The sequence below is a fragment of the Mytilus galloprovincialis genome, chromosome 6 (genome assembly GCF_965363235.1).
Source record: "Mytilus galloprovincialis chromosome 6, xbMytGall1.hap1.1, whole genome shotgun sequence".
Classification (NCBI taxonomy): Eukaryota; Metazoa; Mollusca; class Bivalvia; order Mytilida; family Mytilidae; genus Mytilus; species Mytilus galloprovincialis.
This window is the reverse complement of record NC_134843.1, coordinates 8,645,713-8,671,159: the sequence shown is the minus strand read 5'-3', so window position 1 is coordinate 8,671,159 and position 25,447 is coordinate 8,645,713. Positions and strand designations below refer to the sequence as shown.

The following is a 25,447-nucleotide window of genomic DNA, read 5'->3' as shown; positions in this document are numbered from 1 at the left end:
CGGACTACGCCGTGCTCCGGGGTAAAACAAAAATTCAGACGGCACGTGATCTTCATGATTTTGCACAAAAAAATCTCCAGATTCCACAGAGTGGAATATTTAAAAAACGCCTATTTAAATACATTGATGAAATTCCTCGTTTCCAAAATATAAGCTTTAAACCCGTGGATCAAAATCGCAAGATACACCAAATCATAGCAACAAAACATTCTACAGATCTTCTTGTCCGGCATTTATCATGCTATTGCTGTGATAGTTGTTTAAATGGGGCCATCAACGAGTGTGATAAAACGCAATTTATAGGAGATTCGAAAAGAGTGAAAATGATCCAAAATGATAACTCCAATTCCGAGATAAATGAAGTCGAATGCAATACAAATGATAATACAATTGAAGACATTGTTGAAAAGGACATGATAATTGCTGTTTTGGCCGACGATGTCGATTATGAGTATTATCTCTTAAAAGTGTCAAAAATACCACACATTTTAAAAAAAAATATTTCAGATGACTGGGGTTGTTCTTTTAACAAAAAATCAAAAGTTGTAAAAGGGCTATATTACGAAAGGATAAAAGATCAACCATTTATTTACAAACTTGTAAAGCGTAAACCTGCAATGTGTTATTCATCTGCAATACGGTTCATTTGTGCTGAGATTGAAGGTGACAGTAAAATTGTTGTACCTGAGGAGTTACACCTCGATATTATACATAGCTTGTAAACTTATCAGATGAATATAATTATTTTTTTCACGCAATCATTTTCTTTCTTGATTTAATTATTCCGTTGTAAACAATAGAAGTCTTTTTCATTAAAAAAAACTTTCACTTATAATCACACACACCCGGCCCTCCCCCTTCCAAATAAAAAAAAACAACATTTGAAAAAAGATAAAAGCACAAAACACAAAAACTATGTTATTTAAGCAACATGAATTACTTCCTCCCTTCCCTCTCTTCTTAAATTTAAACGGATGACCAACGCATTATATAATATACTATAGGCACTATTTTCTCAACTATATACCTATTTTATATTGTTTATATTTGCTTGCGTAACTACCAGTAGGAAATATTTCATACATATTCAAGACTTTGAAGTATCCATATCGATCAAAAATGATTTGGAACAATAAAATATGTTTAAACTATAAACTACAAACAAAACGAACAAAGTATACTCGATTACCGACGTAAAACGTCAAATTTTGACGTTACCAATTGGGACGCAATATCGTGCTTAACGTCAATGCGTTAAAAACAATAATACAAAAGAATGACCTTTAAAAAGGCTAGCACACAATAAACGGTGACTATTTTTAAAAATTTAAATAATTGTAGCCGGAACATTGATTAACCTCTTATAACGTCACGAAAAGTATTCAGTGCATATATGGAAATAGACGCATTTTCACCCTAAAGCCCAATCCGAAGCAAATATTTTGACGCATTGGATTTTTGTTTTAACTTTAGGAGAATCTTTGGTAAGTCTATTATCAAAAATTGATAAAAAGAAAACACATTAACAGAAATACAAAATCTACTTTCATTTTGCCTTGAAACCTTGATATAAGGAAGTGTCGGTTCTCCTAAGTACTCAAGATTACACATGCACTTACAATACTTTAAATCACAATGTTTTTGCTACACGACTTCTGCGACCTATATTATAACATGATTTAGAAGTTGTTATATATTTGAAATTGATTAACTTTCTATTATTTCTTTCGGTTGTGGAATCCGAAAAATTGGACAATTATTGCAACTCAGTAAAAAGTTTTTCTTAATCCTCTGAATAATTAAAAAGGTCTCGTCTTAATCTCCAATAAGGCGTCATAATACCTTCCCAACAACTTGTATTACTGCCAAAATAACCCAATCTGCAGAGATTTATTTTATGATGGGGCAAAGATAAAGTAAGGAAAAAATTTAAAAAATAAGAATAGAGAATATATGAATGCTCGCTGAAGTAAACGGGATACCCAAGTTCCTATGGTATAATCTACACACAATAGAATAACTGTATGGGATATTGCTTTCGCTGTGTCCGTCGTCCGTTAACTTTAACAAAACTCTTCTCTGAGTTACTTCGCAAATTTGAACCAAACTTGATCACAATCATTATTGGGTATCAAGTTTAAAAATTAAATCCGATGATTCCAAGTTCTAATAACGAGGCTTGATGTCTACAACTTATAACTAATGACATGCTTAAAGAAGGTCAACATTTTAACATCCCCTATTTGTTTTTTTTTTATTTCATTGAATTGTATCAGTCTGAAAATACCCGACTAAATGGATAAAATGGTATATGACTCCAATGCCAAAAAAACTGGATATCTATCAAAACCACCAAACAACAGGGTTATTGCGTTCGCAGAGCCTCTAAGCAATTTATCCATTCAGGACTTCAAATATTTCAATCCTTTAAGGGTTGATTTAAAATACAAAAATAAGTAAGCAATGAATGTGGTTGTTTAATTTCATATATATATGCTTTTTTTGTGCTTCTTTGTAAATATTTGTTTTTGTTTTTGTTCTGATTCAGATTGTGACGCGTTGATGACTGCTGTACCCTTATTTTGACAATTTTACCTATTATTTCTTTTTTGTTCACGCATCATTGTAAATATAATGGAATTTGATGCGACTGTCATACAAGTGAGAGATTTAGCGCTATAAAACCAGGTTCAATCCACCATATTCTACATTTAAAAATGCCTGTACTAAGTCAGGAATATAACAGTTGTTGTCCATTCGTTTGATGTGTTTCATCATTTGATTTTTCTGTTTGATCAGGACTTTCCGTTTTGAATTTTCCTCGGAGTTCAGTATTTTTGTGATTTTCATTATTACTTTATATTTTGTTCTTAATAACAAAAGAGGGACGAAAGATACCAAAGGGACAGTCAAACTCATAAATCGAAATAAACTGACAACGCCATGGCAAATTAGATAACTTTCTGGAGAAACACAACTCTTTCCATCCTGTTCAAATTGTATTTTTTCCAAAGAATCACATACCAGGACATGAGATCATATGCTAGTTTTCGAAGATTTAGAGATAGGTATTTCTCAAAAATGAATGTCACTGTCTTGTAGATCTTCAAAATGCATTCGGCACAGTTATTCATACTGCTATATATATATATATATATAACTCATTAAAGCAACTGTTATTTCACAATTTGTTCAAATATATGCTAACTAAATCAAAATTATCTGTTAAGATAGCAGATGAGCTTACTGAACCGTTCGGCTTAAGTTTTTGTGTCAGGCAAAAAGGGCGAGGGGATGAACTGAGCACTTATATATATAACAAATCTTTATAAATAGCCTTCCAGATTTTTCATCCGATTCATCATGTTCATTTTTTAAAATAAACTTAGAATTGATTGTCTAATGTATGCACATGACGGTAGTTTACTATCACATTCTGCTCTCGGTCTTTCAAAACAAGCGCAGTAGACTACATCAGTCATGTGATGACTGGTGCTTAAATGTAAATTTAAACAAACCAAAACTTTGATATTTAAAAAATCTGGAAAATTATTACGTGACGTGAATGTGTTCAATTAAATACCTGACATCATGCTCTCCTGGTCTTTTTTTTCAAAAATTAATATATACTTTATTCTGATAAACCTCTGTAAATACAAAGATACACAGAAGAACATAGACATTATACAATATTACAAAGGTACATATGTTGAGGAAATATACAATAGATATGTTTACATGTTAAAAATGTGCAGTGTATATTAAATGAAAGACCTTAAAATATGTTCACAATTTAAAAAATTTACATTTAAAAAACCACAATTTCACAAAGTGATTATTATAACATAACAAGTTATTAAAAGTACCTTGGTAGTGCTGTATATTTGTACAAAAAGAGATTAACAATATATTGAATCACACAATCATGGAATAATATATAGTTAATATTATTTTTGTGAAGTCTGGAAAAAGATCAAGATATTTCTCGCATTCAAAATAAGAAAAACCTACACAGTTTGAAACAAGTTTTCATCTAGACAGAAAGAAATTCCATCCTTTTTTAACTGTCCTGTCTTGATATACTTATATATAGGGTTAATGACTATGGAAGATATAAAAAATGCATTAAAAATAAGTGAATTAATTTTTAGAAAACTTGTTTTTTTTTTAATTATTAGTTTTCAAATATCTTATCCCTAGTGTTAAGTTAATTTTATATCCAAGGAGGAAGTGTTGTTTTATCCTCCAGAAAATGGCACAGTTAACATAATCTATCCTTTCTTAATTATTTTGCTTTAATATTCATTGCGATATTGTTGTATTTTTAAATGTATGCCCCTCGAGTGTCCATTATTGAGTGATAAAATCTTGAATGTGCAGATTAAAGTCTTTAGTTTTTTTTTCATGTTGTGTCTTCTCAAGGATTTGTATAGTTAGAACTATACAAATCCTTGGTCTTCTGTACTATTATTTGTCTGTTTGTCTTTTTATTTTTGCCATGGCATTGTCAGTTTATTTTCTATTTATGAGTTTGACTCTCCCTCTAGTATCTTTCGTCCATCTTTTATCAACACCTATATCTTTTTGTCCATCTTGTCAAAAACTGCCAGACGACTATCTACAGAAGTTATTACCCTTAATATTTATCATCTGATTTTTTATTTTATTTTTATTTTGCTAATTTTTTGTAATATGTATAAGATAAAGATGAACTTTAAAAGGCAACAATTAATGATCTGCAAGATAATATATCAAATAAGCAACCATGACAAAAATCGTCAGCCGACACTTTATAGTAATTAGCCTTGAGTGATTTTTTTTATATTATCTTAACAATTTTTATTTAAAGATAGAGAAAAACATTGACAAGATGAAATAAGCATCAGGACAGAACTTCAACGTGGTCGAAATCGTCAGTCGACTCCTTATATGAATGACCGTTTTGACGATTTTACCTTTTTTGGGGTAAAAACAAAAGACGAAAGAGAAAATTAAAGCTATTAACACAACAAATTTCAACAATTAAGTCAACAAAACTGGAAAAATTCTGCCAATAATTACCCTTGCACAACGATTTTAATGTGTTTTGGGCAGAAACTATAAAAATTAGTGCTATACTGTAAAACAACAAGAAAACAACTTCAGCAAAAACATTAGAAAAGCGGTCAAACGGAATGTATTTTCCAAAATCTAGGACAACACCTATTATCTATCCTCGAGCTTAAAATTTTACCATTACGAAAACGAATGAAACATTTTTAAAATTTCTTGTAGATGGCATTGCTTCGTCAAATATTACCAGCAGGAAGTGCAATTCCGCTAGATGAAGATGAAAGTTCATCCTTTACAAATCTGCTGTCCCATTTCAAAGACAGTGAAAATGAGCTGCAAAGTATACTTAAATCAGAACAAGCAAACTTATTTGTTGACGAACAAATAAGGAATGACTTTATATTCTCTCAGTCGGATCTAAACAGCTTAACGAACGAAGTCCTAGACAGTGAAGAATTTTTGCTAGAATTTGAACAAATCGATATTTCTGATATTACTAATCTTGGGCAAATTGATGACGAGTATATTGAGACCCTAGGCCCTACATGTGAAGAATGTGTGACGTATGAAAAAGTTCATCGGATTACACAGATCAGTCCTGGAGATCACATTAGATTCCATAAAAGAATCGGTGGTGTGAATGTTTATAACCACCATGCAATCGTTACTGACGTTGATGCTGAACAGAACCAAAGAGTCGGCAAAATGACATTGATTCATTTTCAGAAAGATACACAAAAGTTTACAGTATTACGAGAGACAAAAGAATACGACATGGAGACGGAGGAGATTGAAATTGTGCGGTACCAGTCGCGCCCATTTACAACTGAACAGATCTTGGAAAGGGCAAATAAAATGGCCGACAAATTTGAACACGATGGACATGCTGAATCGTACTATTTATTAGGAAATAACTGTGAAGAAAAATCAAATGAAATTGCGACTGGTTCAAAATTTAGTAACCAAGTATCGTCATTTGGGAATAACGTGAAATATACCATTTCATGGCTATTAAAGCTATTTCTAAAAGGTGCAATAAAATTTTGTCAAGGAATACAACCAGTCATAAGAGGATTTGCTCATATTACTGTTATAGCTAGCTTACTTTCCATGGTCGACAGACTGGCAACATTAAAGGATAAGTTAAAGAAAGGATTGATGTGTTTAAAATGCTACGAGAAGGAACACAAAAAAATGACGGTGTCACTCATATTTTGTTTAATAAGTATTGGAATATCAATGATGGTTCATGTTTCCTGTTTTTATTTCGCTGTAAATGCGGCTATTGCTGTTGCTTTACCGAGTGTTTCTTCATTTGTTATGGACGCAATAGTGCCTCTGATACAACCAGCATCAAAGATACCAAAACCAGTGGTGAAACGATGTAACATGATTCGGAATGGAGATGTCATTACCTTCCCTTATATTGGGTTGAATCATGAGGGTGTTGTAACAAGTGTTTCCCCTTATAAAACCAACGATTTACACGAAGTAAAATTGACGCTTGTTCATTTTAACTATCCAGGTTTGTTTGGCACTCGAACTGTTGTCAAAGAAGAAGTCTTCTTTGATTTGAAAAAAGATTATGTTTACGTGTACGATTTCAGCCAGGAAAAACCTTTTCGGTCGCAAGAAGTAGTTAAGAGAGCATTAGACAGGGTTGGGGATCAGAGGTTCTCCACTTTTTCGAACAGATCTAGTCATATGTCAAGACACTGCAAGGTAGGATATAGAAATATTAATATTTAAAAAAAAGGTTAACTGACGAGAATAAAATTAAAGATGGAAATGAGGAATGTGTCAAAGACAACAACTCGACCAAAGAACAGAAAACAGCCGAACTACCTATTAAAGATAATAATTTATTCTATTGTATTAATTAAGAGAAGACAATTCGTAAATGAAAGTAATACTTCATAATTTTTTGCATCCAACGGATTTTACTTTAACAGTAATGCTCAGACCTCTCGGGGCCTTTTATAGCTGACTATGCAGTATGGGCTTTGCTCATTGTTGAAGGATGAACGGTGACCTGAAGTTGTTAATTTTCTGTTTCATTTTATTCTCTTGTGGAGAGGTGTCTTATTGGCAATCATACCACATCTTCTTTTTTATACTTAAAACTTTAAAAGTCAATGAATTATAAGAACATGCATATGTTAGAAGATATAAGACAAAAAGAAATTACTAGTTTTTTATACCAGACACAAGTTGGTTCCTTTTTCCTTTTTCCTTTTTCGATATTCAAATTTTGAAAATATTACAAGTCCAAACTGAATTTTTTTTTTCCTTCAAAATTTTTTTTCCTCAAAATTTTTTTTTCCTCAAAATTTTTTTTCCTCAAATTTTTTTTTCCTGAAAATTTTTTTTTCCTCAAAATTTGTTTTCCTCAATTTTTTTTTCCTCAATTTTTATTTCCTCAAATTTTTTTTTCCTCAAATTTTTTTTTCCTCAAATTTTTTTTTTTCCTCAAAATATTTTTCCTCAAAAAGTTTTTCTTCAAATTTTTTTGTCATTTCCTTATTCGTTTTCTTTTCCTTTTTCGATTATCATCCTTATTTGATTTCCATTTCCTTATTCGATTTTCATTTCCTTATTCGATTTTCTTTTCCTTATTCGGTTTCTTCTTCCTTTTTCAATATTCATTTCCTTTTTCGGTTCCTATTTCCTTATTCGATTTCTATTTCCTTATTGGATTTTCATTTCCTTATTCGATTTCCATTTCCTTATTCAATTTTCATTTCCTTATTCGGTTTCTTTTTCCTTTTTCAATATTCATTTCCTTATTCGGTTTCTATTTCCTTATTCAGTTTCTATTTCCTTATTGGATTTTCATTTCCTTATTCGATTTCCATTTCCTTATTCGATTTCCATTTCCTTATTCGATTTTCATTTCCTTATTCGGTTTCTTTTTCCTTTTTCAATATTCATTTCCTTTTTCGGTTTCTATTTCCTTATTCGGGTTCTATTTCCTAATTGGATTTTTGTTTCCTTATTCAATTTCCATTTCCTTATTCGGTTTCTTTTTCCTTATTCGGTTTCTATTTCCTTATTGGATTTTCATTTCCTTATTCGATTTCCATTTCCTTATTCAATTTTCATTTCCTTATTCGGTTTCTTTTTCCTTTTTCAATATTCATTTCCTTATTCGGTTTCTATTTCCTTATTCAGTTTCTATTTCCTTATTGGATTTTCATTTCCATTATTCCATTTCCATTTCCTTATTCGATTTTCATTTCCTTATTCGGTTTCTTTTTCCTTTTTCAATATTCATTTCCTTTTTCGGTTTCTATTTTCTTATTCGGGTTCTATTTCCTAATTGGATTTTTGTTTCCTTATTCAATTTCCATTTCCTTTTTCGGTTCCTATTTCCTTATTCGATTTCCATTTCCTTATTCAATTTTCATTTCCTTATTCGGTTTCTTTTTCCTTTTTCAATATTCATTTCCTTATTTGGTTTCTATTTCCTTATTTAGTTTCTATTTCCTTATTGGATTTTCATTTCCTTATTCGATTTCCATTTCCTTATTTGATTTTCATTTCCTTATTCGGTTTCTTTTTCCTTTTTCAATATTCATTTCCTTTTTCGGTTTCTAGTTCCTTATTCGGTTTCTATTTCCTTATTGGATTTTCATTTCCTTATTCAATTTCCATTTCCTTATTCAGTTTCTTTTTCCTTATTCGGTTTCTTTTTCCTTATTCGGTTTCTTTTTCTTTTTTCAATTTTCATTTCCTTTTTCGGTTTCTATTTCGTTATTCGGTTTCTATAACCTTTTTCGATTTTCATTTCCTTATTCGGTTTCCATTTCCTTTTTCGATATTCAAATTTTGAAAAATATTACAAGTCCAAACTGAATTTTTTTTTTCCTTCAAATTTTTTTTTCCTCAAAATTTTTTTTCATCAAAATTTTTTTTTCCTCAAATTTTTTTTTTTCCTCAAAATTTTTTTTTCCTCAAAATTTTTTTTTCCTCAAAATTTTTTTTTCCTCCAATTTTTTTTTTCTCAAAATTTTTTTTTCCTCAAAATTTTTTTGGCTCAAAATTTTTTTTCCTCATTTTTTTTCCCTCAAAATTTTTTTTCCTCAAATATTTTTTTTTCCTCAAAATATTTTTCCTCAAAAAGTTTTTCTTCTAATTTTTTTTTCATTTCCTTATTCGTTTTCTTTTTCCTTTTTCGATTATCATCCTTATTCGATTTCCATTTCCTTAGTCGATTTTCACTTCCTTATTTGATTTTCTTTTCCCTATTCGGTTTCTTCTTCCTTTTTCAATATTCATTTCCTTTTTCGGTTTCTATTTCCTTTTCGGTTTCTATTTCCTTATTGGATTTTCATTTCCTTATTCGATTTCCATTTCCTTATTCAATTTTCATTTCCTTATTCGGTTTCTTTTTCCTTTTTCAATATTCATTTCCTTATTCGGTTTCTATTTCCTTATTCAGTTTCTATTTCCTTATTGGATTTTCATTTCCTTATTCGATTTCCATTTCCTTATTCGATTTTCATTTCCTTATTCGGTTTCTTTTTCCTTATTCGGTTTCTATTTCCTAATTGGATTTTCGTTTCCGTATTTGATTTCCATTTCCTTATTCGATTTTCATTTCCTAATTCGGTTTCTTTTTCCTTTTTCAATATTCATTTCCTTTTTTGGTTTCTAGTTCCTTATTCAGTTTCTATTTCCTTATTGGATTTTCATTTCCTTATTCAATTTCAATTTCCTTATTCGGTTTCATTTTCCTTATTCGGTTTCTTTTTCCTTATTCGGTTTCTTTTTCCTTATGCGGTTTCTTTTTCCTTTTTCAATATTCATTTCCTTTTTCGGTTTCTAGTTCCTTATTCAGTTTCTATTTCCTTATTGGATTTTCATTTCCTTATTCAATTTCAATTTCCTTATGTTTCTTTTTCCTTATTCGGTTTCTTTTTCCTTTTTCAATATTTATTTCCTTTTTCGGTTTCTGTTTCCTTATTCGGTTTCTATTTCCTTATTTGGTTTCTATTTCCTTATTTGGTTTCTATTTCCTTATTTGGTTTCTATTTCATTATTGGATTTTCGTTTCCTTATTCGATTTTCATTTCCTTATACGATTTTCATTTCCTTATTCGGTTTCTTTTTCCTTTTCCAATATTCATTTCCTTTTTCGGTTTCTATTTCCTTTTTCGATTTTCATTTCCTTATTCAGTTTCCATTTCCTTTTTCGATATTCAAATTTTGAAAAATTTTACAAGTCCAAACTGATTTTTTTTTTCTCCTTCAAAATTTTGTTTCCTCAAAAATTTGTTTCCTCAATTTTTTTTTTTTCCTCAAATTTTTTTTTCCTCAAAATTTTTTTTCCTCAATTTTTTTTTCCTCAAAATTTTTTTTCCTCAAAATATTTTTTTCCTCAAAATATTTTTCCTCAAAAAGTTTTTTTCGTTTCCTTATTCGTTTTCTTTTTCCTTTTTCGATTATTTATAGTATAACTAATCGCCGTATTTGTATATCAAAAATAAGACAACGCGTGACCGAACGACGCATGGATTAAGGTAACACGATACCGAATGACGTTACGCCATGAGTTATCGTTCCTGACGTTATCGAATAACGTTCACACATATAAGCCAATACAGCGGGCCTTGTGTGACATTTTTAACGGTAACTTTCCCTAGATGCAGAGTGCCGAGCGTTTTGATGCAATACGTAGCGGTTATTTGACATAGATTGTTTTATCGTTTTCCGGCAATCATTCTGCTCGTTGTTAATCTTTAAAAAGTATTACTTTACTTTTAAATATTCTGTTTCTTTGATATTTAAGCATCTGCACGCTTTATCTATATATGTTCTTAGGCATAACAGACACAGTTTTATCACTTTATTTTTATTCTTGGTATAGATATGTGGTGTGAGTGCCAATGAGACAACTCTCCATCTAAATAACAATTTATAAAAGTAAACCTTGGTTTATTTTTGCAATAAGTACTTATTCATGATTCACGCCGTATCCCCATGAAATTTTGTTTTGAAAGTAGAAATCTAATTTATAGAAGCTTAGGATGATGTGTGAAAAAAACGCGGAATTTTACAACTATTAATTCGTTTTAAAATGGTCATCAAAAAAACCGCTCGGACAAAATTGAAATTTATTTGGATGAGAATACGGATATAATTAGGGGAAAAGCACAATACAAGCAGACGTTGAAAATCATACAGAAAATAGTTTGTGTGTATGGAATGTAAAAAAGTGGTTATTTAGCCGAATAACTTTTCCTGTGTTCCATGTGTAAACAGTCTCTGAAATTCATTGGTCTGTACAGAGTAAATTCGATATAGTTTTGGAAATATTTTAAAATTCAGTGCCAGCTTTGTAATCGTATAAACCAGGTCTACTCAGGACGGACAGCAACATCGGAATGAAGCATTAGAAAGTTAACGAAGGCTGAGAAATACATGGGCACTTGATTCGGCAGAAATAAAATAACAAAATTCAGGTTCCGTTACAGTCTGAATAAAGCCAGCCCCGAGTATCCACTTGCGTCTACAAATGCAAGTTGATAGTTGAGGCTGGCTGTAGTCAGACCGGTTCCGTGTTCCCTGATTCCATTATAATTTTTTTTCTCGAAATTTACATGCAAACGACTGACTTTTTATTATTCAAACGGCAAGAGACTGTAAAAAAGGCTAGATCTTGAAATCATTTAGATTTTATATTCGTGTTAATTTACGCTTGCATGGGTATTCGGTGTTTTTTTTAGTTTTGAGTTGGAAATAATTACATTAGATGTATGTTTCATTATAATATTTTATTCTGATTGGCTAACTGCACATCACGTGTTATTCCGTAAGCAGTTGCATTGCTCAATACAACTTTTCATTCATGATAACACGTGCTCCAACAATAAAGTGCACAGGTGAATTAAATAATAAAATATATAAAATTCGTGTTTTCATAATCATAGCTAAAAAATGTAATTATAAGTATTGAATGCTTCTTTTTGTAACTTTATAGGGTTGTAAAAGCGTTGACCGTGCGTACATTTTTAGAATGAAGCGCTTCCGCGCTTCATACAAAATGTACTTCGGTCAACGCTTTTACACCCCAATAAATTTACAAAAAGAAGCATTCAATTCTTAAATAATGTACATGTACAAGTTGGGAGATAAAACGACTGAAAGAAAATTAACAAAGTTACCTTTTAGGGCTCTGAGAGCCATCTTGCTCGCATACTAGGCGTCGGAAAAGGCCCGGAAAGTTTCTTTCTTAAAATTAGTTTTTAGAACAAGTATACAAGTATTTTATTTTATTTTAAGTATATATATACATATATAGCGTCAGTTAAAATTTTCCCGACCATCATCGCGGATGCCCTGCCTCTATTGCAAAACCTACCTATTGTATTTATTGTTAACTTGTTCTCGTCCTGACCATGCATGAAATATTTTCCACTGGACGTTAACCAACCAATAATCAAAGCAATCAATCCTACAATTTACACCCGTCATTTGGAACTTTAGTTGTTAAAATTTAAATCAGTGCCTCTAATTTTTTCAAAAAATTCGACAAAGTTTAAACGCAAACCGCGAGGAAGACCAAAATTGAACAGTTACGCAAAACTAATTGAACATGCAGTTGTTTTACTTATATAAAGAATGCATATATGATCTCAAGATTTGTTATGTAAATAATTTTTCACAAATGACCGAATGTTGAAATTTGTGAAATTTTGCATAGTTTGCTAACCCGAATAATTCAGTCCCTCCCCGTAATCGATCTCTCCTACTTACTTAATGTAGTAAGCGGAATATAACGACTGAATTATTCGGGTTAACAGTTTGCAAGGTTTGTCCGACTTGCTGAGCAAACAAGTAACACATTTACACTACGCAGAGTACACTATACTACATGTATTGTATGTACCAAGTCAAGAATATGACAGCTGTTTATCATTCTTTTGATGTTTTTCAGCTTTTGATTTCGTCATTTGATAAGGGATTTTTTCGTTTTGAATTTTTCTTGGAGTTTTGTTATTTTATTGTTTGGAATGTGTATTTTATCAGGATCATTATTTTTCCTCATAATTTTCACAAATAACAGAATGTTTAACCTTTTTTGACTGGTGCATCAAATGTGTCTTTTATAAACAACTGTTTTCAAAATTGTATTGTATCGTCCCGAACATGCATGAACTATTAGCCACTGAACGTTAAACAACCATCAAACCGAGCAATTAAAAAACTGTTAAATGAATCAAATTTTTTTAAATACTATATTTCTGCATCACGGAATGCAGTACGTACCACCATTGTCTAATATGATGGAGTTAAAAATCAGTAATTCGGATGAATCTCACGTGAAATGTTTCATTTAATTTTCACGTAAACTTAACAAAAATCTGAAGGTATTTTTTATGGTTTCAATCAAATTTTAGAACAAAGATATTATTTGAATAATTTTATTTCAAATATTTACGTGAATTTAACGTGTACAAAATTCCGGTGATTTATGCATAAACTATTATCATAAGATTCACATGGAACCTGTTCACGCAAGTTTCAAGTATAATTATGCTCGTTTGATGTGAAAATCAGACGATATAAATATTAATTCATATGAGTGAAATTCCATGTGCAGGACGAAATAAAATTATATCTGATTCAGTAGAATTGTATATTGCATTACTAGGAACTTTACGACAGTCGACAGGGGAAATGAAAATAAAATATACTCATTCAGATCCCGACACATATTTTTTTCTCCATTTCTCTGAGAAGGAATAACGTTATATTCCGTACACCATAACGTCACACGTTTTTGGTCAAATTCTAGGCCTATCGATCAACTTTGAAGCCATTTATTTCAAAAACAAGGATGGTGACATATGAGTTTCTATACGTGTATGGATTCACTATGCAATCCTGGATATTATGTTAGTTTTTTGTTTTTCTCCGTATATAAGAAAATAGCCATCCATTCGAAAATCTAAAAAGGTAAGCCGAAAAAAAGGCATTTCCCCTATATACCTAGGTAAATTTGTCGCCAAAATTGACGTTTTCCTATGAAAATTCCCAAAAAACAAAAATGGTGACCCCCATTTTTTATTACATATTCCGATGTAACTCGATTCAAAGTACACGTATGCCAAAAAATTTGGAAATCGGGAGATATGCCATTCGGTATCGTGTTACCTTAAACGAGCTGATATTGATGTCTCGGGATGATACGAAATATGATACGGATTTTGCCATGTATTATACGCTTTATCATATGTTTCAACAGAAGAGTATTATATGAACTGTTTTCTGTTCCACTGGGTTACCTTCAGTTCTACTTCTGTCTTGTTTCAAAGGCCTTAAAAGAACTGCTCAATTACTAATCCGAAGCACCTTGGTTACCTTACAATTTGCGTGCTGTTGTTTTAAAAATACTTTGTTTATTTTTGTATTTTTTATAGTTGCATTTAGTGTGCCAAAAATATGAAAACTTGACGTTCGTGACGTCACATACAATATGAAAACGACGTTCGTGACGTCACATACAATATGAAAACGACGTTCGTGACGTCACATACCAAACAATGACGTCATTAAACAAAATTTTGAGGAAAATTTTTCATAAGCAAAAAAAATATCCAAAACTGACTTTATGTAAAAAAATAAAAAAAATAAAAAGTAGGGGTGTGATAAAGGGTATGCGATAAAGGGTGCGCACCAAAGTTGCGCGATACGGATTAAACAGCAGGCTATTTATCAAACATGCAAAACTACTGTATTTACTACTAAACATATGATAAAAGGATATATTGACCTGAAAGAAGTATATTGACTGAGAACGTAGTCCGAGGTCGATATACTTCTTTGGGTCGATATATCCTGTATTGACCTCATACAAAGGCTATATTTGTTATATTATTAATTTCCGACCATATTTGTATCAAAATCGTCATTTGATCTTGTTGGAATTTTATAGATATCATATTGTCTCCTTAACAATACAAAATATTAGTTGTTATTTCAATTGCTTTTTTTTTGTTTGTTTGTCATCTTAAGTATTTGAAGATTTTTTCCGTCAAATAATCGATCACAGATATCATCTGTTTCAAAACGTTAAGATCGTTTAACAATATCCTGAAATTCAATACATGACGTCACAAAGTTTATCGGTTTTTATATTTTCTAAAAATAACCGTGCAATATGCTTTTTGCCGTACAATATGCTTTTTGCTATCCGCCGTTTTCTCTCTACCTTCGAAAATATAGTTTAACATGTGACTATCCCTAAACGAATCAAATTTGTTAAAATATACAAATTAATAATATTATTCCGTATCATGTCTTTGTGACGTCAAATACGTTGACCCGGCCTTAATAACTTTGACCCTGACATATCAGCGACTTCATAATGTTTGAACCGACGTTAATAACTTTGACCCGAACTTATCAAGTCATCTTTTGTGTGCTGGTGAAACAAAGAAAACACTTCCGAAACACGCAAATATAGCCCGATAAATCGATTATCAGATTATCTGCATATTGATATTGTAAAATATCAGCTGCTTGACATTATATGAAGGCTAGTTGATCTCGTTCGCTACGCTCACTCGACAAAAAGCTTCATATTATGTCTCGCAGCTGATATTTTACGATATCAACATGCAGATAACCTGATAATCGGTACTTATTGTATGACGTCAGAGAGTGAAATAACCACGTTTATCGGTTTTTATTTAACTGGGAAATCAATGTCATTCATTGCAACCAATGTAATAACATTCCTTATTCGGTTTCTTTTTCCTTATTCGATTTTCATTTCCTTATTCGGTAACTTTTTACTTATTCGGTTTCTATTTTCTTATTTGGTTTCTATTTCCTAATTCAATTTTCATTTTCTTATTCGGTAACTTTTTCCTTATTCGATTTTCATTCCTTGTTCGGTTACTATTTCCTTATTGGGTTTTTATTTCATTGTTATAATATTAGATTTCCATTTCCTTATTGGGTTTCTATTTCTTTATTCAGTTTCTATTTCCTTATTCAATTTTCATTTCCTTATTACTCTTTATCGTTAAAAAGGGTTCACCAATTCAGACAAAAATGAGATCTTTCTAGTATACAATGAAAAACGAACTGGAAAGTCTATATGAGACATCAAAATGTTGTAACAGTGGCGGATCCAGAAGGGGGTTTCGGGGGCTGGAACCTCCTTTTTTCGGCCGATCAATGCATTTGAATAGGGACATATAGTTGGAACCCGCTCCCTTTTTAAAATGGCTGGATCTGCCCCTGTATAAGATGTGCATTTATAAGCTGTTTCGTAAGAACAAATGTCCCTACGTAACAATACATGATAGATTATGAAATGCCAGCGTATTCCCGAGTTTGATATTACATGCCCCGTTTTTTACTCCTTTTACAGAAGCGACAAATGACAACCTCAGTAGCCAGGTCAATAATTTTCTATATATAGATCGGAATTCCTTCTAGTTATTTAAAAGACTCTGATTAATATCGGTTAGGGAAATTTTTTCCGGAACTTTATATAAATAAAAAAAGAATAGGATATAGATAGCAAGTATCGTGACTAAGTGATGAAAACATCGGGTTATTCAATGAAATATGACTTATAGTGGAGGGGGCATTAAGTTTTTCCAGCTTTGTCTGTGTGTATGTCCGTACGTCAAAAAATTAGTTTTTGTTCTTTTATCTTGAGTTTGCCTCAACAAAATGTTAAGAAACTTATACACAATCCGTATTACAACAAAATACAGATCACATTTGAATTTTGGTGGCGTCATTTATACCATTCTAGGGTTATGCGCCTTAACAAATTAAAAAAAAAATACTGATTTTTGTGTTTCCGTTTTCTTTCATAAGTTTGCCCGACATCAAAATCAAGACATATACACAATACATTTGCAGTAAAGAAACAGCGTCTTTATTGCTGTTCTCTTGACAAATACATTGAGATCTTTTACACAGAGAAATCATGCTCGTTTCAATGAAAGTTGAAAGACAGTCCCTAGCACCGGTTTGAGCAGAATTGTTTGCTAAAGTCAAATCGTCACAGTTGTATGTGGCATAGAAGACACACATATGCGAGGCAATATGAACAATTTAATATGAACAGCTGGCAAAGGCTACTTGGCAAAATCTGTCATGGATTGCCCGACTATTTCACTTATACATTAGTATAAAACGAGACACATTTAAAGTGAAATAAAGGGTAAGTTACTAGAGGTTGTATGTATATATATAATCCTTCAAAAATGAAGTTTTAGGTGGTATGTACATATGATTAACTAAGAGTGTTCCGTCCTGCCTGTCGGTTTGTCCATAGATCTGGGAAGTACTAGAACACTACATTATGTAGGTGGTCTTTTTACCGGGCACAGAAAAAAATCCATCATACTTGTCATTTTTACCGCGCTGAAGTACGTCCATTATTCATTATTCAAAATTCAATAATGAATAATGAACTAGTTCACTATTCACTATTCAATGTTAAGTAATGAATGATGAAATAGTTTAGGTTTCATTATTCAAGTTGGAGCGGTGAATAGTGAAATAAAAATAACTGACACTGTAGCTAAATTCCGTATTTTTAAATTCGTCATTTTAGTGTTATCAAACGATCATTCAAATTATTATAAAAAAACACTCTGTAAATCTTTAATATCATTTATTTATTTAGTTTCGGAGGATATAAACTTATGGCTTTTTCTTAACTATTTTTAACAGAAATTCCATGTATGAACAACCTGAATACCAAAACATATATATATATATCAAAATTAAGATACTCTACGTTGTCTTTTTTTATTTTCTCTGGACCTTTGCTATTCTTCATCCTCTGATTAAAGATATAACAAGTTGATTGTGCAGCAATGACCATTAGAGGGGTCACGGAGGACCTAAATGACAAAACACGCGTGAAAATTAAGGAATAGCCAATTTTGAATAATGAAATGGATATTTTGAATATTTGAATGGACTGCTGTTACCCTTCAGCCCCGAATAATAGATAAACCTTATAACTCATTCGTAAGCTTATTAAGAGAGGAGCAAAAGGTATATAGTCAATATGTTCCGCAACGCACATAAGAGGAGTACCGACGGACTTAATATCGAAATACGCGTGAACATTGAGAAATAGCTTATTTTGTATAATGGAACGGACTGCTGCAACCCGTCAGCTCATAATTACGATAAAAATTATACACCAATAAAAAGCTTATTGATAGAGAAATACACTGATAATAAACAATATGTGCGGCAATGACCATTAGAGGGGTTACGGAGGACCTAAATGCCAAAACACGCGTGAAAATTAGGAAATAGCCAATTTTGAATAATGAAATGGATATTTTGAATAATTGAATGGACTGCTGTGACACTTCAGCCCGTATTTACAGATAAACTGTATACCTCATTCGAAAGCGTATTAAGAGAGGAACAAAAAGTATATAATCAATATATTTCGCAACGTTCATAACAAACGACATTGTGTGTACTCGATTATGCTTTCAAACAACCGTTGCAAGTAGTAACCGTTGCAACGAACGGTTTGTGATTAAGATTTATTTCCCTTGAAATTGCACAGACATAAACAAGCTAAAAATAAAATATTTTCATATTTTTTTCAAATAATCGCCTGTTATACAGATACAACAGTTTAAATTGAATAAGTTGGCAATTTTTTGAAGTAGACTTTCAAAACCATGATAGAATAAGAGCTATTTTAACATATAAAATCGGCCTTATTGAAAATGTATATTATGATAAACATAAATACAAAACCTTTTTTAATACAAATGTGTAACAAGGACTGTGAAGGTCTTATAAATTCACAATTCTAATACAACATTTGGATGTTTTAATAGCCAGTCAAGGCCGTTGAAAACTTCTAGATGTTGTATTACAACTGTGATACAAGGACTGTGAAGGTCTATTAATTAACCAATTGTGAGTTTCCACTTAAACATAGTACAACATATGCGTACTGCATACGCGAAAGCTGAAACTATGCATTTTATTAGAAACAAATACATATTTAAGATAGATTAAGTCCGATGCCTCGTGTTAAGAGAAAGTCATGCTCTTTGTACGTTAAGAACCCTTACAACAACTCTTTGAGGGGTTCGTAGGTTACCTAATGCAAGGCAAAATGCATGTCCCTATCCAATATACCCTCATCTTCCTGTGGCAGTCAAAATTTCCCTGATCATCATCCCGGATGGCCTCAATTATTACGAGACCTACCTATTGTATTTATTGTTAAATTGTTCTCGTCCTGAATATTCATGAAATATTTGCCACTGAACGTTGAGAAACCAACAATCAATCAATCAATATATTTTCAGCATTTTCAAAATAAATCGTAATACACACGTATGCGATATTTAACCAATAAAGGTGGAAGGAAAGCTTCAATTAAAAGATCGTTTATAAGATATTTAAAGAATACAATGTCAGTACAATTTAATTAATAATTATTCTAGTCTTTTTAATTCTATGATGATTAATTATTTAGTCTAGGATGCATGATTTCGTTTATTATTTGTTTTTGGCTTTGAACTAGCTGTTAATAACTGGAAAAACTCTCAGATATGTACCAGGCCACGTACACTCTGTGTTTTAGCAAGGTGTATTTCTATTTGTATCTCATGATCTGAGTTAAGTCAGGCTTAAGTCTTTTTCAACTGATTTTTATAGTTCGCTCTATGTTGTACTGTTACACCACTGTCAAAGTTACATGTTTAACGCCGCCACATTATGTATGTATATATGCCTATCCCAAGTCAGGAAACTGTAAATTAATTCAGTGGTTCTCGTTTGTTGCTGTGTTACATATTTGTTTTTCGTTCATATTTTGTACATAAATTAGGCCGTCAGTTTTCTTGTTTGAAATTTGTTAGCACTTGACATTTCGGAGACTTTTAAAGCGGACTATGCGGGATGGGCTTTGTTCAATGTTGAAGGCCGTACGGTGGTCTATTATAGTTGTTTATTTCTGTGTCATTTGGTCTCATGTTGAGAACACATGCACTTGCCTCAGACAAGTGCCTGTGGTGGAGAGTTGTCTCATTGGCAATTATGTCATATCTTCCTTTTTATATTGGTGTTTTTCATCGACGACAGAATAGGCAAATATGTCTTATTTATCAATAAATTGTCAGTTACTTTTATTTGGAATGCATTTCAAGAAAAAAAGTCTCAAGTTGTTGATAAAATAAAAACATGAGAAGAGTGTCCTTTTCTCACTCAATGCAAAATCTCAGGTTTCCAATCATCAAAACAAAATCTTTTGATGAAACGACTGAAATTTATTGTTTAATATTTAATGTCTAATTTCAAAATCATGCAAGAAATAATTATACAATGAAATTAACACAAATTTGACACGTTAACGAATATAGATAAGAAACAAAAGAATAATACCAATACCAATCACAAACGCAAATATATATTTAGAATATTAAAGTCATGTCAACTCAGTTCGTTTAAGGTCTGTTTGATTCATTCTCTTATGTACCACTAAATAATTTCATAGGGAATCATAAACAAAAGTGTTCTAGAAACGTTGAAATCGTTATCAAATAAAACGTGAAGCTAGTTTTTTTGCTGATATGCATTTCAATTCTTTTGATGTTATCATGATGAATGAAATGACCTCATTCATTAAATGATTTCTCCAAAACAGCAACAACCGTTGAGTTACGTACCAACCGTACCAGATACGTAGCAAATCGGGAAACCTCTAGTAGAAGAGTACCGACGGACTTAAATATCAAAATACGCATGAACTTTGAGAAATGGCTTATTTTGAATAATTGAACGGACTGCCTTAACCCATCTGCTCATATTATACACCAAATTAAAGCCTATTAGCAGCCGATCAAAATAGCAGCCACTTCAGTTTTTCAAAATTTGAATATCGAAAAAGGAAATCGAAACCGAATAAGGAAATGAAAATCGAAAAAGGAAAAAGAAAACGAATAAGGAAACGAAAAAAAGTCTTCTGAAAAAAAATTTGAGAAAAAAAAAATTTGGAAGAAAAAAATATTCAGTTTGGAATTGTAATATTTTTTTAAAATTTGAATATCGAAAAAGGAAATGGAAACTGAATAAGGAAATAGAAACCGAATAAGGAAATGAAAATCGAATAAGGAAAAGAAACCGAATAAGGAATGATAATCGAAAATGGAAAAAGAAAACGAATAAGGAAACGAAAAAAAATTTTGAAGAAAAACTTTTCGAGGAAAAATATTTTGAGGGAAAAAAAAATTTTAGGAAAAAAAAATTGAGGAAAAAAAAATTTTGAGGAAAAAAAAATTTGAGAAAAAAAAAATTTGAGGAAAAAAAATTTTGAAGGAAAAAAAAAATTCAGTTTGGACTTTAATATTTTTCAAAATTTGAATATCGAAAAAGGAAATGGAAACCGAATAAGGAATTGAAAATTGAAAAAGGAAATAGAAACCAAATAAGGAAATAGAAACCGAAAAAGGTAATGAATATTGAAAAAGGAAAAAGAAACCGAATAAGGAAAAAGGAACCGAATAAGGAAAAAGAAATCGAATAAGGAAATGGAAATTGAATAAGGAAATGAAAATCCAATAAGGAAATAGAAACCGAATAAGGAACTAGAAACCGAAAAAGGAAATGAATATTGAAAAAGGAAATAGAAACCGAATTAGGAAATGAAAATCGAATAAGGAAATGGAAATCGAATAAGTAAACGAAAATCCAATTAGGAAATAGAAACTGAATAAGGAAATAGAAACCGAAAAAGGAAATGAATATTGAAAAAGGAAAAAGAAACCGAATAAGGAAATGAAAATCGAATAAGGAAATGGAAATCGAATAAGGAAACGAAAATCCAATTAGGAAATAGAAACTGAATAAGGAAATAGAAACCGAAAAAGGAAATGAATATTGAAAAAGGAAAAAGAAACCGAATAAGGAAATGAAAATCGAATAAGGAAATGGAAATCGAATAAGGAAATGAAAATCCAACAAGGAAATAGAAACTGAATAAGGAAATAGAAACCGAATAAGGAAATGAATATTGAAAAAGGAAAAAGAAACCGAATAAGGAAATGAAAATTGAATAAGGAAATAAAAATCCAATAAGGAAATGAAAATCCAATAAGGAAATAGAAACCGAATAAGGAAATAGAAACCGAAAAAGGAAATGAATATTGAAAAAGGAAGAAGAAACCGAATAAGGAAAAGAAAATCGAATAAGGAAATGAAAATCGAATAAGGAAATGAAAATCGAAAAAGGAAATAGAAACCGAATAACGAAATAGAAACCGAAAAAGGTAATGAATATTGAAAAAGGAAAAAGAAACCGAATAAGGAAAAAGGAACCGAATAAGGAAAAAGAAACCGAATAAGGAAATGGAAATTGAATAAGGAAATGAAAATCCAATAAGGAAATAGAAACCGAATAAGGAACTAGAAACCGAAAAAGGAAATGAATATTGAAAAAGGAAAAAGAAACCGAATTAGGAAATGAAAATCGAATAAGGAAATGGAAATCGAATAAGGAAACGAAAATCCAATTAGGAAATAGAAACTGAATAATGAAATAGAAACCGAAAAAGGAAATGAATATTGAAAAAGGAAAAAGAAACCGAATAAGGAAATGAAAATCGAATAAGGAAATGGAAATCGAAAAAGAAAATGAAAATTCAATAAGGAAATAGAAACTGAATAAGGAAATAGAAACCAAATAAGGAAATGAATATTGAAAAAGGAAAAAGAAACCGAATAAGGAAATGAAAATTGAATAAGGAAATGAAAATCGAATAAGGAAATGAAAATCCAATAAGGAAATAGAAACCGAATAAGGAAATAGAAACCGAAAAAGGAAATGAATATTGAAAAAGGAAGAAGAAACCGAATAAGGAAAAGAAAATCGAATAAGGAAATGAAAATCGAATAAGGAAATGGAAATCGAACAAGGATGATAATCGAAAAAGGAAAAAGAAAACGAATAAGGAAATGAAAAAAAAATTAGAAGAAAAACTTTTTGAGGAAAAATATTTTGAGGAAAAAAAAAAATTTGAGGAAAAAAAATTTTGAGAAAAAAAAAATTGAGGACAAATTTTTTTTGAGGAAACAAAATTTTGAGGGAAAACAAAATTTTGAGGAACAAAAAAAAATTTGAGGAAAAAAAATTTTGAAGGAAAAAAAATTTTGAAGGGAAAAAAAATTAATTCAGTTTGGACTTGTAATATTTTTCAAAATTTGAATATCGAAAAAGGAAAAAGGAAAAAGGAACCAACTTGTGTCTGTTGTTTTTTATACATATTTATTTAACCTTTTCAACGCAGATTTGAAGAAAATTGATTTTATGTTATAAATCATATTAGTACTAAAGCACGGTTTAAGCACCACACAACCAAACGGACTAAAAATAGGCACAGACAATATAGTAGAAATTTAAAATGTCAAAATGACAAGATAATCTACCCACTATACATACCAAAATTATGAAACTAGTTATATGACTTTTACCAGTTTTTAACAATTTTATTACAATTAAGGTGAATGACTATAAAAGAGAGTTGAAAGATACTCACGTGATATTCTAACTCATATGTCGAACATAAATAGACAAAACCATGGCTGAAAAGGAAAATGACCAAGACACACACAATAGTACACAAAACAAAAACAATGAAAACTAAAGACTATACAACACGAACCCCACAAAAAACATGGGTTTGTCTCAGGTGTTCTGGAAGGGTGAGCAGATTCTGCTCCACATGTGGCACCTGTCGTATTACAAGCTCGGTAATAAGTCTAATTCAGTAGGTCACATTCGTGAAAAGGGTAAAAAGTAAAAACACAAAAATACTGAACTCCGTTTCATAACATTTAGCAGAGATTTTCAATTCGAAATGGGCATAGCTCTAGAACCGTGAAAGTCAAGCCACCAAAATCCAAGCTTGATCTCTGTTTTGTGATTTAACTTTTTACCCTTTTCACGAATACTGAATTAGAATTATTACCGAGCTTGTAATACGACAGGTGCCACATGTGGAGCAGAATCTGCTAACCCTTCCAGAACACCTGAGACATTCCCAAGTTTTTGGTGGAGTTGGTGTTGTATAGTCTTTAGCTTTCAATGTTTTTGTTTTGTGTACTATTTTTAACCACAAAACAGAGATCAAGCTTGGATTTTGGTGGCGTGACTTTTACGGTTCTAGAGTTATGCCCATTACAAATTGAAAATCTCTGCTAAATGTTATGAAACGTATACACAATACACCTTATCGCTAATCCCGGCTGACCCGGCGGCTTGAACTTTTGACGCATACAACAATCACTTTTCCATTGTGGCGTCAGATATTTTGTTTTATGACGTCAAAATTTTACGGGAACCTGTGTGATATCCAGTAATGGCGGACAAATAGCGATAGAGTGTATGCTTATTAGTAAAAAACTCAGATCAAATACAAATTGGGTAGCATCATTTTTACAGTCCACTTTATAACGTTATATGCAAGCGGGGACATCATCTGTTTCCCGTGGACACCGGAACTCCTCGTGTATTGTTTAACATTTTTATATCGTCAAAGGAAGCGTGTTATAGTTAACTAACAGTGTTGTCTATTTTGTTATGTTTTAGACTGGGAAAACTGAGTTAAAGACACTGTCATATAAAAGAGCTACAGAGATGGCAAATATTTCCCCTGGAGATGTGATTGATTTCACGTATTGCAGCATGTCTCACGAAGGCGTTGTTGTCAAGGTAGAATACCCGGAAACAATCAAATGTTCGGTGGTACATTACAACTATGCTGGGGTCATTAGAACTAGGACCATAGTAGAGGAAGATTTCATTTTCAAACTTGCAGATCAAGACATATTCGTTCACGATTACACCGGATGTAATATTCATGAACCGGAAGAAGTAGTTAGAAGAGCAAAATCACGACTTGGTGAACAAAAGTTCAACACTTTCACAAACAGGTCAAGTCATTTTGCTAAATGGTGTAAAATTCACGAATAAATATTTATTTGGAAACATTTACCGACATTGTAGATGTTTAGTAATTAAATCTGACAGTGTAAATGTGCTTGGGAGAATTCAATCTGCATAGTTTAACAGTTGATTTTCATCTGTAATCCATCGTCTGTGGTTATTTAAGGAATGACTGTAATATGTTTATGCCCCACCTACGATAGTAGAGGGGCATTATGTTTTCTGGTCTGTGGGTCCGTTCGTTCGTCCGTCCGTTCGTTCGTCCGTTTGTTCGTCCGTCCGTTCGTTCGTCCGTTCGTTCGCCCGTCCGTCCGTTCGTCCGTTCGTTCGTCCCGCTTTAGGTTAAAGTTTTTGGTCAAGGTAGTTTTTTTCATGAAGTTGGAGTCCAATGAACTTGAAACTTTTACATGTTCCTTATGATATGATCTT

The 25,447-nt window shown here is 31.5% G+C and overlaps 1 long non-coding RNA gene across 1 annotated transcript; it reads left to right on the top strand.

Moving 5' to 3' along the window:
• The first annotated feature begins 1,353 nt into the window (after positions 1-1,353).
• LOC143078865 (uncharacterized) lies at positions 1,354-25,070 on the top strand. The gene is made up of 3 exons (XR_012979286.1): positions 1,354-1,484; positions 4,850-6,774; positions 24,662-25,070. It is a non-coding gene; the product is annotated as an uncharacterized LOC143078865 (long non-coding RNA).
• The last annotated feature ends 377 nt before the right edge of the window (positions 25,071-25,447 follow it).